The sequence below is a fragment of the Triturus cristatus genome, chromosome 1_1, assembly GCF_964204655.1.
Source record: "Triturus cristatus chromosome 1_1, aTriCri1.1, whole genome shotgun sequence".
Taxonomy (NCBI): Eukaryota; Metazoa; Chordata; class Amphibia; order Caudata; family Salamandridae; genus Triturus; species Triturus cristatus.
Window position 1 is genome coordinate 246327522 of NC_140579.1, and position 15296 is coordinate 246342817.

Below are 15296 nucleotides of genomic sequence, written 5' to 3' on the forward strand. Positions count from 1 at the left end.
GCCCATCCTCTCGGTGGGTTAGAGCCGCATGCAACTCTCCCGAGCACCTCGTCATTCTCTCCTGCCAAAAAGAAGTGGAGTCCGACATGCCGGGGTTAGTCCTACCCCTCACACCTCCACTCCTCCAGTCCTCCCCCCAGGGAACCCCCCCATCCCCGTCCGACCCCCGCCGCACTGGATGAATGACCCACCCGCCGCGATGGTGTAGACCTCCAGGACCCTGGCTCACCCCCCTGCCCAGGGTGCCCCACGCCCCCTCCGGGAAACCTCTCTTCCCCCCTCCATCACTCCATTCCAACGAATCCACCACCCGCCGCCCAGAGCCACCTTCCCGCGCCCCTCCCCGGACCCTTGCGCACCCCTCACCTCCCACGGCCTCCAAAGACCTCCCCCAATCCGCCGATTCCGACCACCGGTTGAGCATGCCTATTGGTGCCCTCTCCAGCCAGCCCCCCAAAGCGAGTGATGCCATTGGCCCCCAACGCGGCCCCTCCCTTGCGGCCACCCCCATCCTACCCCCCTTGTAGGAGAGTAGGATTTGCACTTATGTTGCCCCCACTTTTTTTCTGATGTTAACACTGGTTTCTGGCTATAGTCTGGCTGGGTCCCTGCCAATCAGGACCCCAGCCTCTGTTCTCTCTAAACAACTTGGAGTGCATATTAGATGCACTAGTGATTGGATACTGTGGTACCTTATGAGTCCCTAGTATATGGTACCTTAGATACCAAGGGCATAGGTACTTCACAGGCCTACCAGGGGCTGAAGCATGTATTATGCCACCCCTGGGAAGCAGACTAAATCTGACACCACAGGCCTGCTGCTGCAGCCTGGGTGAGGTAGTGTTAGCACTCCTCACTGAGGTATAGGTTCCCTATATCTCACCTTGCACACACATATAAACCTATCAGTCACCCCTAAGGCAGGTCCTATCAATCCTGAGGGCAGAGTGCTTGGTTTCCATGTGAGGGGGTGCCTCTGCCTGAGCAGGGCCCCTCTGCAGCTCTCAGAGTCCATTCTCTGTAGCTGTTTGTGGATGCGGTTAAACCATATACTCTTAAGTGCATTATAACCTAGCGGTAAATGTTAACTTTGGGATGGCTGCATCAAAACATGTCATGTTTGGTGTCAAACGCTTTGGAATCCTACCCCCACACCAGTAACTGGTGTGGGAGTATGATCCCACCCTTCTAGAGGGATAGACATGTACCCACTGTGGAAACCCGGTAGAATCCTGAAGAGCCCTGGCATCACAAAATGAATGCAACCAGCACAGACACTGGGCTGCCCTCCTGCTGCTGACCAAAACACGCAGTGGAGGAGGCCCAACAATAGGCACCCTGTCACAGCGAGGTGTAACCACCTTCCAGACAGGATTTAGTGTATTGGGGCTGGGTGGGAGCACTCCTAGAGTGCTTTGAAGTCCTGCACTGGGGGAGCAGGAGGCTCCTCTGTGCATATGCCAGCTCAAACCGGTTCAGGGGCTACCAGCCCCTGCTCTGGTGCGAAACTGGACAAAGGGAAGTGGGTGTAGCCACCCACTCCCCTGACCCTCCCATAGGAGTGGTCATAGAGCAAGTCCCTCCCTTTCATTTAGTATAAGTTAGGGAACCCTTGCCATTGCAAACTAGATATTCCTGGATGACGCTTTGAAGAAGAATCCTAGACCTTTGACGTTCCACTACCTTTGAACGACTGAAGAATCTCCCTTGGATTCAAGGAGTGACTCCCCTGCTTGGCAGGCACCAAAACTTTGCATCGACAGTCGCAAACCTTCCCGCTCCCGCCGGAGTCCGAAGTCCCTGAAGCCCCGGAAGTGGATTTCCTGACTTCTCAACAGCCATCGTGAGTCTCTAGCAAAGCTGAGGCAAGTGGACCCCACGAGTGATGAGGAACGGCAATACCCGGGTACCGTGCACTATTGTCAAGTGCAACCCCTTCACGACGTTCTACGATCTTGTGCTTTGGACCATGTATGGTCCAAGCCTCCAGCAGGATTTCTGCTGAAGATCAGAGGCCTACCTCGTCACGAGTGACCGTGGGCTCCTGGTGAGTGAATCCTCCAGAGGCGTCTTTGTGATCCTTTTCCAGTTGACTTGTGGGTCCCCAGAAGACTTTTCTACAGAATCAAAGGGCTGGTTGCTCCAGGCCTGCCCTGACCTACCCTTCCTGGGTGAGTCCCTCAGACCTTGCTGGTCTGCACCACTGACTTTATTCACTTTCTACAAGACTTGCTGTTGCCAAGGCTTGTTGACTCCAATCCAGTTGCTGACACCTCAGTAAGCTGCAGACTTTATGGGACACTCCGAATCCAGCCCCTGGTCATCATCGACGCCTCCTGGACCTCGTGGCTGAAAAGTCAAGACACCTGTGGTCACCTGAATTCACCCGACTACTGTGGGCATCCAACTTCCTGGCCCCGGGTCACTGGCAAGTGACTTTGAACACTGTCTCCTCTGCTTTCAGGTCTTCTTTCTTCAGAATCCAGCCTTGGATTCCACCGGACACTTCTCCTGTCTTCACAAGCAGCAAGTCTTCTTTGGCTCCCATTGAAAACGACGCCGCGACCCGACACCAAAAGACACCTATGCACCCGGCTTCCCTGGGAGAGGTAACTTGAGCACTCCGGTGCTCCTGTGTGTGTTGGCTCTAGAACTACTTACCCTGTAAGTTACTTGCTTGTAGACTCTCCCGAAGTATCCTAAAACTTTAAAATTCCAACCGCGACTTGCTCCATTGAAGTCTATTGGGATCCGCGGCTGTGTTCTAACACTGCATGAGTCTCCCGTGGGTCCTTTACTTACCTGCCTTGGGTGGATTAGTGAGGCCCCAGCGCTTCTGAAGACCTTAGGCCTTCTCCCTTCTCAAGTCGTTCTTTTTATACCTCTTTTTTAGTATATGGTCTGGTAAGGCCCTAGAGCCCGAGCCATATAAGTGCTTAACTTGTTGTGTAATGTTGATTTGTGCATATGTCCTTGACTTCTAATCTCATAAAGAAAATAGTAGAGTGTGTCTAGTAATAAATACATATATACTTTATATATATACCTGTGTGGTGTCCTTTCATTTAGTGATTCAAGAGATTATAAGGTAAAACAAGCTGCTTTACATTCCTCTGAGACTTAGCCTGAAGGTTGCTCTCCACAGCTACCACTAGGATAGCTGTCTTTAAAAGGTTGTCTTAAACCTATCTACCATAAGAGTCGAATTGTACTGGTGCAAGTTGGCCACTTTAACTAGTGACCAGCATATACCAGGCCAACTTCTCACATTGGTGGGCAGCTTGTGGGATTACAGCTTGCCATTGTTTTACCAGAAAATCTCTATTTGAATTACTAACTGAAAACCACTAAAGGTACTCAAGGTACATATAAAGTCAAGCTTAGTATCAATAAGTTCTACTGAACTTAGAGCTGTGTGTGAAGGGATAGCACACCCTTGCTACAGCTCAAGCTAGGATCAGTAGGCCACAAACTAGTGTAGGTAGTACAACACTGCATAACACTAGAATGTCCTTAAGGGTTGGAACCAGTGGGTCCACCCAGCCTCAGTATAAGGACATGACTTTCTTTGACTTGAAAGCCATGTGTTCTGCAAGGCACTTGAGGATAGGACAGAGTCCCTCCACACTACACCTGATAGATCTGCTGACAGCAGATGATCTTAGATTAGCTCTAGGAGCTAAAGGGTCTGAATCAGGAAGTGGGTCAGCTATAGTCTCTGAGTCAGATGATGAAAATCAAGATGACTTGGACTCTGTGGTTGATGGGCCAGATCCACAGGGATCTGAAAAGGACAGAGCAATTCTCCCTAAGAGAGCTGACAGAGTGGAAGAGAGGACTAGGTCCCCTTCAAGGGAATCTGACCACTCCTATCAATCTGGCAGAGAATATGTCCAGCAGAGGAATTCATACTTTAATAGAAGAGAGACCTCCTCTGAAAGAATTTACAAACTGCTGCAGTATGAGGAAGCAAGAGTTGTCCTCAAGGCCAAGCAGTTGGCATTAGACAAAGAAGCCTTTGAGCTCCAGAGAGCTTCTAAAAGCGAGGGGTTAGAACACGCTGGTGGCAGCAACAGTGTCCCTAGAGTCAGAGATTACATTCCAGACCATAGGAACCTGTCCAAGGTTGTTCCTCCCTACCAGAGTGGGGATGATATTCACAAATGGATAACTGCTATAGAGAGGGCCTGTAGAGTACAACAGGTCCCCCAGAAACAGTGGGCAGCAATCTTGTGGCTCTCCTTTTCAGATGAAGGCAGAGACAAGCTCCTCACTGTTAGAGAAGAGGATGCTGATGATTATGAAGTCCTGAAGAGTGCATTAATAGATGGGTTTGGCTTAACCATTGAACAGTACAGGTTGAAGTTCAGAGACACCCAGAAAGCACAGACTCAGGACTGGACTGACTTTGTAGATTGTGCAACCAAGGCTCTGGAGGGTTGGCTGGTTGGTAGTAGAGTTACTGATTTTAAGGGATTGTATAATCTTATGATGAGAGAACAGATCCTTAATAATTGCCAAAACCAGTTGTTGCATTAGTACCTGGTGGACTCTGATCTGACCTCTCCCCAAGAATTGGGAAAGAAGGCAGACAAATGGGTCAGAACCAGGGTGAGGCAGAAAACCTAGAACCAAGGGGGTGACACTAAGAAGCAGGATCCTAAAGGCTCTGAGAAAGGTGGGGATACGTCAAAAGACCAGAAGTCTTCACAAGGGCCCCAAAAATCTGCATCTGGTGGGGATTCACAGTCTAACAAAGGGAAAGGCCAAAATAAGCCCTGGTGCAAATTCTGTAAACAGAAAGGGCACTGGACTTCTGATTGTAACAAGTCCAAAGACCAAACCACCACCACTCCTGCCCCTAAGGCAACTGTTCCCCCTAGTACTGCTACTGGCGGAGGAGGTAATCAGAATAAGGGTGTAGTAGGGTTGACCCTGGGTTCTGAAGTGGACTCTGGCCTAGTCAGAGTACCCACTCAGGCATTGCTGATTTGTGATGGAGACATTGATATGTCCTTCCTAGTGAGCCCCAGTAATCTGGGCAAATACAAACAGCAGCCTGTAATAAATGGCAAACAGGCTTTGGCATTCAGGGACACAGGTGCTAGTGTCACCATGGTGGCAGAGGATCTTGTGGACCCTGGGCAGATCATCCTGTGTGAAATGTACCAGTTTACCAATGAAAGCAATGTCAGGACCAACCATAGTCTGGCAGTTGTGAATTTCTCCTGGGGAGGGGTAACTGGCCTCAAGAAGGTAGTAGTCAGTGCAGACCTCCCTGTCAAATGTCTATTGGGCAATGATCTAGAGACTTCAGCCTGATCTGAATTAGAGTTATGGACTCATGCTGAGATGTTGGGCATACCTGCAGAGGTATTTGCTGTGACCAGGTCACAGGCCAAAATGCGTTAAACTGAACCAGTTCTGGATCCTGAAAGTATGGACCAGGTGCTACCCAAGAGGAGGAGCAGTAGGGTTAAGGTAGTGCCTTCCCCTCTGTCTCAGATTACAGATTCCCCTCCTGAGGGAGGAGAAGCAGATCCTGAAGAAGAAACTGTCCCAGAGGGACTTGAGCCTGATCAGGTTGAATTCTTGGGGGCAGGGGACCCTTCTCGGGAGATCTGAGCAAGGAGCAACAGTGCTGCCCCTCTCTTGAACCCCTCAGACAGCAGGCTGCTGCTGAGGCTGCTGGGAGTGCTAGTGGGTCCCATAAAGTTTATTGAGATGAGGGACTCCTATATTCTGAGGCTAGAGATCCAACCCCTGGAGCCACCAGGAGGTTGGTAATACCTCAGAAGTTTAGGGGGGTCCTCTTGACCCTAGCACACGACATCCCTTTAGCAGGTCACTTGGGCCAAAACAAGACCTGGGACAGGCTTGTTCCACATTTTCATTGGCCACATATGTCAGAGGAAACCAAGGAGTTTTGTCGCACCTGTGTCACTTGCCAAGCCAGTGGCAAGTCAGGTGGCACAACAAAGGCCCCCCTGATACCACTACCTGTGGTGGGGGTACCCTTTGAAAGGGTAGGGATTGACATTGTTGGTCCCCTTGACCCTCCAACAGCATCTGGGCACGGATTTATGCCTGGTGGTAGTGGATCATGCCACCAGGTACCCAGAAGCAATTCCCCTAAGGACCACCACAGCCCCTGTGGTGGCAAAAGCCCTCATTGGAGTTTTCTCCAGATTGGGTTTCCCAAAGGAGGTTATATCTGACAGTGATACCAATTTCATGTCAGGATATCTAAAAGCAATGTAGAAGGAGTGTGGTGTAAATTATAAATTTACTACTGCCTATCACCCACAATGCAATGGGTTAATTGACGTTTCAACAAAACCCTAAAGGGAATGATTAAAGGCCTCCCAGAAAAGCTTAGGCGAAAATGGGACCTTTTACTTCCCTGCCTTCTGTTTGCAAAAGAGAGGTTCCACGGAAGGGGTTGGTTACAGCCCATTTGAACTTCTGTTTGGGCATCCTGTAAGAGGTCCATTGTGTTTGGTGAAGGAGGGCTAGGAGTTACCTCTCAAATCTCCCAAACAGGATGTGATGGACTATGTACTTGGTCTCCGCTCCAGGATGGCCGAATACATGAAGAAGGCAACTAAAAACCTGGAAGCCAGCCAAGAACTACAAAAAACTTGGCATGCTAACTGTGTACCAGCCAGGACAGAAAGTATGGTTGTTGGAGCCTGTGGCCCCAGCAGCTCTCCAAGACAAGTGGAGTGGCCCCCATACAATTGTTGAGCAAAAGGGAGAAGTCACCTACCTGGTGAATCTTGGAACTCCCAGGAGCCCCCTCAGGGTGTTCCATGTCAACAGATTGAAACCATATGTTGACAGGGCTGACATGGGCTTGCTCATGGCAACTGATGAGGAACAGAAGGAGAGTGACCCTCTCCCTGACCTGCTCTCACAGAACCCTGATGATGTGTCAGTAGATGGTGTTGCTTTGGCAAGCAGCCTCACTGATCATCAGCAAACTGAGTGCAGACAAGTTTTGCAACAGTTTAGACATATGTTTAGCCTGACCCCTAGTCAGACTTCCTGGTGCACCCATGAGGTGGACACTGGAGACAGTCTGCCTGTCAAGATTAAAATCTGCAGGCAACCTGACCATGTCAGGGACTGTATCAGGACTGAAGTCCAGAAAATGTTGGAACTAGGTGTGATTGAGCCTTCAGATAGCCCTTGGGCTAGTCCAGTAGTCCTAGTACCCAAACCTCATACCCAGGGTGGTAAGAAAGAAATGAGGTTTTGTGTCGACTACAGAGGCCTCAATGCAGTCACCAGGACTGATGCCTATCCAATTCCCAGGGCAGATGAACTGATTGATACTTTGGCCTCCGCCAAGTATCTGAGTACATTTGACCTAACAGCTGGCTACTGGCAGATCAGGTTAGCTGAGGATGCCAAAGCCAAAACAGCATTTTCAACCCGTGGTGGGCACTACCACTTTGTGGTGATGCCCTTTGGTTTGAAGAATGCACCTGCCACTTTTCAGAGGTTGGTGAACAAAGTTCTGACAGGGATGGAAACTTATTGCTCAGCTTATCTTGATGATATTGCTGTCTTTAGTTCCTCCTGGCAGGATCACTTGGTCCACCCCAGAAATGTTTTGGAGGCTCTGCAAAAAACAGGCCTCACTATCAAGGCCATCAAGTGCCAGATAGGGCAGAGTTAGGTTGTGTACCTGGGCCGCCTTGTAGGTGGAGGCCAGGTTCAGCCTTTACAGAGAAAAATCCAAACCATCATGGAATGGGTTGCTCCACCCACCCATACACAGGTGAGAGCCTTTTTAGGCCTGACTGAGTACTATAGGAGGTTTGTTAAGGGATATGGATCTATAGTGACCCCTTAAATGATCTTACCTCAAAGAAAATGCCAAAAAAGGTTCAGTGGACAGCTAGCTGTCAGAAGGCATTTGAAGACCTAAAGCAGGCCATGTGCACTGCCCCCATCTTACAGAGTCCAGACTACACCAAAAAGTTAATTGTCCAAACAGATGCTTCTGAGCTGGGTGTGGGAGCTGTACTGTCTCAACTGAATGATGAAGGTCAAGACCAGCCAGTAGCTTTTATAAGCAGAAGGCTGACCCCTAGAGAGAAACGTTGGTCAGCTATAGAGAGGGAGGCGTTTGCTGTGGTGTGGGCCCTGAAGAAGCTGAGGCCATACTTGTTTGGCACTCACTTTATAGTTCAGACTGACCACAAGCCCATCCTATGGCTTAAACAGATGAATGGTGAAAACCCAAAACTTTTAAGGTGGATCATTTCCCTACAGGGGATGGACTATACAGTGGAACATAGACCTGGAACCCAACATGCCAATGCAGATGGACTCTCAAGGTATTTCCACTTAGAACATGAAGACTCAACTGGTCAAGGTTAGTTTAGTGTCCCTGCATTTGGGGGGGTTGTGTAGGAGAGTAGGATCTGCACTTAGGTTGCCCAAACTTTTTTTTCTGATGTTAACACTGGTTTCTGGCTATAGTCTGGCTGGGTTCCTGCTAATCAGGGCCCCAGCCTCTCTGTTCTCTCTAAACAACTTGGAGTGCATATTAGATGCACTAGTGATTGGATTCTGTGGTACCTTATGAACCCCTAGTATATGGTACATTAGGTACCAAGGGCATAGGTACTTCACAGTTCTATCAGGGGCTGAAGCATGTATTATGCCACCCCTGGGAAGCAGACTAAATCTGACAGTGGTGTTAGCACTCCTCACTGAGGTATAGGTTCCCTATATCTCACCTTGCACACACATATAAACCTATCAGTCACCCCTAAGGCAGGCCGTATCAATCCTGAGGGCAGGGTGCTTGGTTTCCATGTGAGGGGGTGCCTCTGCCTGAGCAGGGCCCCTCTGCAGCTCTCAGAGTCCATTCTCTGTTGCGGTTTGTGGATGCGGTTAAACCATATACTCTTAAGTGCATTATAACCTACCGGTAAATGTTAACTTTGGGATGGCTGCATTAAAACATGTCGTGTTTGGTGTCAAACGCTTTGGAATCATACCCCCACACCAGTAACTGGTGTTGGAGTATGATCCCACCCTTCTAGAGGGATAGACATGTACCCACTGTGGAAACACGGTCGAATCCTGAAGAGCCCTGGCATCACAAAATGGATGCCACCAGTACAGACACTGAGCTGCCCTCCTGCTGCTGACCAAAACTCGCAGTGGAGGAGGCCCAACAATAGGCATCCTGTCACAGGGAGGTGTAACCACCTTCCAGACAGGATTTAGTGTATTGGGGTTGGGTGGGAGCACTCCTAGAGTGCTTTGAAGTCCTGCACTGTGCATATGCCAGCTCAAACCGGTTCAGGGGCTACCAGCCCCTGCTCTGGCGCGAAACTGGACAAAGGGAAGTGGGTGTAGCCTCCCACTCCCCTGACCCTCCCATAGGAGTGGTCATAGAGCTAGTCCGTCCCTTTCTTTTAGTATAAGTTAGGGAACCCTTGCCATTGCAAACTAGATATCCCTGGACGACGCTCTGAAGAAGAATCCTGGACCTTCGACGTTCCACTACCTTTGGAAGACTGAAGAATCTCCCTTGGAGTCAAGAAGTGACTCCCCTGCTTGGCAGGCACCAAAACTTTGCATCAACGGTCGCAAACTTTCCCGCTCCCGTCAGAGTCCGAAGTCCCTGCAGCCCTAGAAGTGGATTTCCTGACTTCTCAACGGCCATAGTGAGTCTCCAGCAAAGCTGAGGCAATGGACCCCACGAGTGACGAGGAACAGCAATACCCGAGTACCGTGCACTATTGTCGAGTGCAACCCCTTCACGACATTCTACGAACTTGTGCTTTGGACCACATATGGTCCAATCCTCCAGCAGGATTTCTTCTGAAGATCAGAGGCCTACCTCGTCCCGAGTGACCGTGTGCTCCTGGTGAGTGAATCCTCCTGAGGTGTCTTAGCGATCCCTTGCCAGTTGGCTTGTGGGTCCCCACAAGACTTTTCTACAGAACCAAAGGGCTCCTCTGGTTGCTCCAGGCCTGCCCTGACTTACCTTTGCTAGGTGCGTCCCTCAGACCTTGCTGGTCTGCACCGCTGACTTTCTTCACTTTCCACGAGACTTGCTGTTGCCAAAGCTTGTTGGCTCTAATCTGGTTGCCGACACCTCAGTAAGCTGCAGACTTCGTGGCACACTACGAATCCAGCTCCTGGTTGTCTTCAACGCCTCCTGGACCTCGTGGCTTAAGAGTCAAGACACCCGTGATCACCTGAAATCACCCGACTTCTGTGGGCATCCAGCTTCCTGGCCCCGGGTCACTGGCAAGTGACTTTGAACACTGTCTCCTCTGCTTGCAGGTCTTCTCTCTTCAGAATCCAGCCTTGGATTCCACCAGACACTTCTCCTGTCTTCACAAGCAGCAAGTCTTCTTTGGCTCCCATTGAAGACGACGCCACGACCCGACACCAAAAGACACCTATGCACCCGGCTTCCCTGGGTGAGGTAACTCGAGTACTCCGGTGCTCCTGTGTGTGTTGGCTCTAGAACTACTTACCCTGTAAGTGACTTGCTTGTAGACTCTCCCAAAGTATCCTAAAACTTTAAAATTCCAACCGCAACTTGCGCCATTGAAGTCTATTGGGATCCGCGGCTGTGTTCTCACACTGCATGCGTCTCCCGTGGGTCCTTTACTTACTTGCCTTGGGTGGATTAGTGAGGCCCCAGCGCTTCTGAAGACCTTAGGCCTTCTCCCTTCTCGAGTCGTTCTTCTTATACCTCTTTTTTAGTATATGGTCTGGTACGCCACTAGGTCCCGAGCCATACAAGTGCTTAACTTGTTGTGAAATGTTGATTTGTGCATATGTCCTTGACTTCTAATCTCATAAAGAGATTAGTAGAGTGTGTCTAGTAATAAATACATATATACTTTATATATATATACCTGTGTGGTGTCCTTTAGTGATTCAAGAGATTGTAAGGTAAAACAAGCTGCTTTACATTCCTCTGAGACTTAGCCTGAAGGCTGCTCTCCACAGCTACCACTAGGATAGCTTTCTTTAAAAGGTTGTCTTAAACCTATCTACCATAAGAGTCGAATTGTACTGGTGCAAGGTGCCCACTTTAACTAGTGACCAGCATATACCTCCATCACCCGGGGATCCTGGCTGACCATGGCTGCCATCGCTCACTGCAGAGTCACCCAGCGATACTCGGACACCACACGTACCCAGGTGAGCACCAACACGACGAAAAGCGCCACAAACCCACAGACGACAAAAGTTTCCACACTAATTCCCTCCCTTGGCCGGCTGTCATGTCACAACCACCAAAATGGTGGCTAGTGACATAAAATGGCCGGCTAAATACCTGCCAGCTCAAAGCCAACCCAAAACCTAGCCCAAGGCGCCCAACCTATCCCAGAGACAGCCCAACAAGCCCAACTGGGCTCCGGTTGCCCCCCCGGCCCAAAATCCCCTGGGAGGGGCAGGTCTCCCAGTGGTCGGCCGCCCCCCCCAAAGCCCTATTCTGTTGAATCATGTATCCCCTAACTCAGCCCCAGCAGTGATCAGCTGCTTCTGTTTGAACCTGCCCGGGCTGAGTTTTGTTTCCCAAAAGTGCCGAAGAGCAGGGGACACACGATACCATGGGGATACCAGATATTACACAACACCGTAATGGTGTCTGTTCATGAGCACACAGGTCAGCGACGGCCAGTGGCACACGCACACCCTGTCGCTGGAGGTGGACGGAAATTATGCCAGGTTAGTTCTGGACCGAGTTCACATTGCGTCGGGCACTGCTCCAGGAACCCTCCGGACGCTTAACCTAGACAACCATGTCTACTTTGGTGGCCACATCCGACAGCAGGGCACACGACATGGGCGGAGTCCACAAGTGAGCAACGGTTTCAGAGGGTGCATGGTTTCCATTAATCTTCACGACTAGAGCTTCCTTTGAACAGCAAGTCCCGCAACTATGCGCACATTGTGGAATCAGTCGAATTCTCACCGGGATGCTCCCTCTCTGCTCTGGAACCTTGCTCCAGTGGCCCCTGCCAGAACGGAGGCGCGTGCACTCCAACCGCCAGTGGAGGTAGGCCAGCCTTTCATTTTTCAAGCATGTTATTCATTGCGCGAAATTACCCCCTGAAAAGTTTAAATCTGTATCATATATTGTGTCCAAAAGTGCGCTGCCAAATTGTAGTTTTTTATTGTAAAAGTTAGTCTCTTTCCAAATTCATAGACAAATTTGAAACGGACTATGATTCATGCTTTTAGAAGCTACTGTGGTTTTTAGTTGCTTGAAAGCGTGTACAATTAATAATGTGAATTCATAACCGAAAGTGAAAGGTGTCACTATTACATGGGATACATTTTCTTTCCTTAGAGAAACAGCTGCTCAGTTACTGTCCATCTTGATTTGTAGTTGCATTCATACAGTGCTGTATACCCCTGACAAGTTGCTGATTGCTCGAGACACCGTGTCAGTGGTAAGGCTGGCAGTGCGTGTCGATAGTGTTGTGTTTACTCTATGTTGTCATCGCGACCTGCCTCGCGCTGTCCCTTCTACTATAGAACCTTGGGCGAGGGTGGCGGTTGAGGGCAGTTGGAGGATTACTGCTGTCATGAGGAGACGCCTATTGGTGTCAGGGCATTACCTTGAATAAAGGCTACTTCACGTACCTTTATCTGGTGTCGTGGTCTTTAAAAATTTGGCGATGAGCGCCCTGGCACCACGACGGACCTGCGTGTGTGTGTTCTGTACACCTCTGTCTCCCTCCGGATATACATCTTCGTGATCGGAGTTCTTCAGGCATCGACTGCTCCAACTCCATTGCCACTGTACCGACGTACTGATGTTGCAGATCGTGTGGTGTAATTAGAGCAAAGATTCTTCCTTTATTAATTTTAGGCCCTAGAGGAGGGAGTAGAAATGAAATGTAACAGAAAAAACCTCTATGCCGGCCTATATACTTATGTGAATGATCTAACTAGATTCTACATTACCAAAACCTCCAGCTTTATGTCATACAATATCCTACTATCGCTCTATGTAGACAAATTATAACTTCTTTTTATTTTTAAGCCAGAATTTGTATTTCTTTTTTATGAACATATACTGTTAAACTTAGTAGCACATACAGTTAAACAAACATAAAATTTTTTTTCCTTTTTTTAACATAATATGATTTTTGTACTCACTATAATTTTGGTACATACATATAAAGTGCTCTATATTTCAAAACGACATCCTAGACATATAAAATCACTTACATACTCATTCATACTTGCATTCATACGAAGAAATGATGCACTATCTAAAAAGAGGAAAAATTTGGGAAAAGGGAATAGGGAACAGAGGACCCTCAAGTTGGTCTCAATGTCGTCGTGTGGTGAGTTAGATCATAAATTTCTCCAGGTCACCATGATGGGAGACATCAATCTCCAATATCAGTATGCTGAAAACAGATTCGCGGTCAACGCACGTTTCAGTGGGAGACCACCTTCTTCAGGACCAACAGGAATTTTTTAAAAGGTGAAATTTATATACAAATTGTCAGGATGTCTGTAGAAAAAACAAAAAGGTGGTGACATTGGCAGAGATACTTCCTTATATTTATTTATACTTTCTTTATATTAATCTCTTTGTTTGCTAGCAGTGCTCAAATTAGTGAAAAGTGTATCTGATGACTCTATGCCCCAATAATTCTGTGTGGCTAAAACAAACACCACGAGATAGAAATTGTGTAGGTCCCATAGAGATTAGTAAAGTGGGGGTAATGTAGAGGGTGAAAGGATTCCAATTTTAGCCCAGGATCTGTTATAGGGGTTAAGACACACCACCCTGGGGTCTGGGCTAGGAAAAACTGACCTGTAAGTCAGAATGCAAATTCCAGACAGAATGCTGTAAGAACCATCTGTGCGTTCTCTAGGAAGGTTCCAACTTTGAAAGAGGAGACATTATTTTTACTGAAGCTAATCATTATTTTTGTCTCAAAACAAAGTCTAAATGTAAAGGCCAATGTACCTGTGGCAGCTTGGATGAAAAAAAAGTTCAAAGGGAATTTTTATGCGTCCGTATCAATTTCTGAGGTCAATTTGCCAGGTGCTAAAAAGAAAAGAAATGACTTATCCGTGTCATAATCTCCTACGGATGTTTAGTTTTCTAGCAAGAGGCAGTTGTTCCAATAGATTTGTTTACCTTTTTTAGGGCATGAGGCTGCTCACCTGACCAGCACGAAGCAGTTGCCAAATTCTCCGTATGCTTCTAAGATCTTTTCTTTTTTATTTCTATAGGGGATACTGTCCAGCCTAGTGTTATCTGGAAGATAATAGAACAAATTGTCACATATCGAGAGATGCCCTTGATATAATATGCGATGTCTTGTTACTTAGATATATAACATACTAGTCTTGGGAATATTGATTCATTTTGCATAATCAAAGGGAATACTTTATATTCACTATGATCTTAGAAACAGTTCAATATATGCTTGCTGATGCCATGTCGTGTTAGAGAGCATTTCAAATGCCTATTTTCTCATTTCCATGTTCTCCCTAATATATGAATACAACGGAGTGCTTTATATACAAAGGCAAGCCCTCTGAAGCAACTATCGGTTAAAAAGATTTACTAGAGACCGCAAGTCAATACTAAAGCTTGTATACAAGTGATGCACTTAGAGGTTCCTGTTAAAATAAGCTAATGAAAAAATAATAAACTGACTGAACGTACCAATCACTATTGAACATGAGAGTTCCACATACCTGTACGGGTTGGAGCCCTGCCGCCAAACGCTAAACTAATCTTCGGAAAGAAGCAGAACTCCAGAACGGGCGTATTTTAACGCTGTGGCAATCTCGCGAGATTTAAAGCCAACGTGTTCTCGGCTTAGTTATTCTAAGTGCGTGTAGATGCCATCTTTGAAAGATGATAAAACGGTATATTTAGGATCATAAAGAAGGTAAAAATGTGGCTCCACTCTATACTTAGATATTCTGCACGCAGACCTACACGATGTGTGGACTCTTACTCTAATGTAGTCATTTCACAAAGTGAAAGGCAGAATGACGTAATTTGCGTTACAATTGTTCTAAGAAAGCGCCATCTTGGAATGGTGTTAAAATCATGTCTTAAGAAAGACTGACATGGGCAAAAGTCCATATTGTTTTATACTGTGTGAAGAGATTTTGTCTAATGATGTCCCTGTATATGGACTATAATAATAGCTCCCAATTTTTTTTTTCATATTATATTATGAGTGAGATTGATACTCAAGCGTGACTGTATTACTCTGTGTTTATCTCAGCGCCATCTTAAGAAGGTATTAGAACAG

At 47.7% G+C, this 15296-nt stretch overlaps 1 long non-coding RNA gene across 2 annotated transcripts in view; it reads right to left on the bottom strand.

Moving 5' to 3' along the window:
• The window catches only part of LOC146870079 (uncharacterized), a 28789-nt gene extending 13981 nt beyond the window's left edge, over positions 1-14808 (bottom strand). Inside the window, exons 1-3 of one of the 2 annotated variants that reach the window (XR_014969066.1) lie at positions 14728-14808; positions 14188-14281; positions 12643-12874 (exon numbers count right to left, since the gene is read on the bottom strand). This is a non-coding gene — a long non-coding RNA (uncharacterized LOC146870079). Of the gene's footprint in view, positions 1-12642; positions 12875-14161; positions 14282-14727 lie in introns of both variants that reach the window. The other variant, XR_014969062.1, reaches the window with a different exon arrangement.
• Positions 14809-15296: the final 488 nt, after the last annotated feature.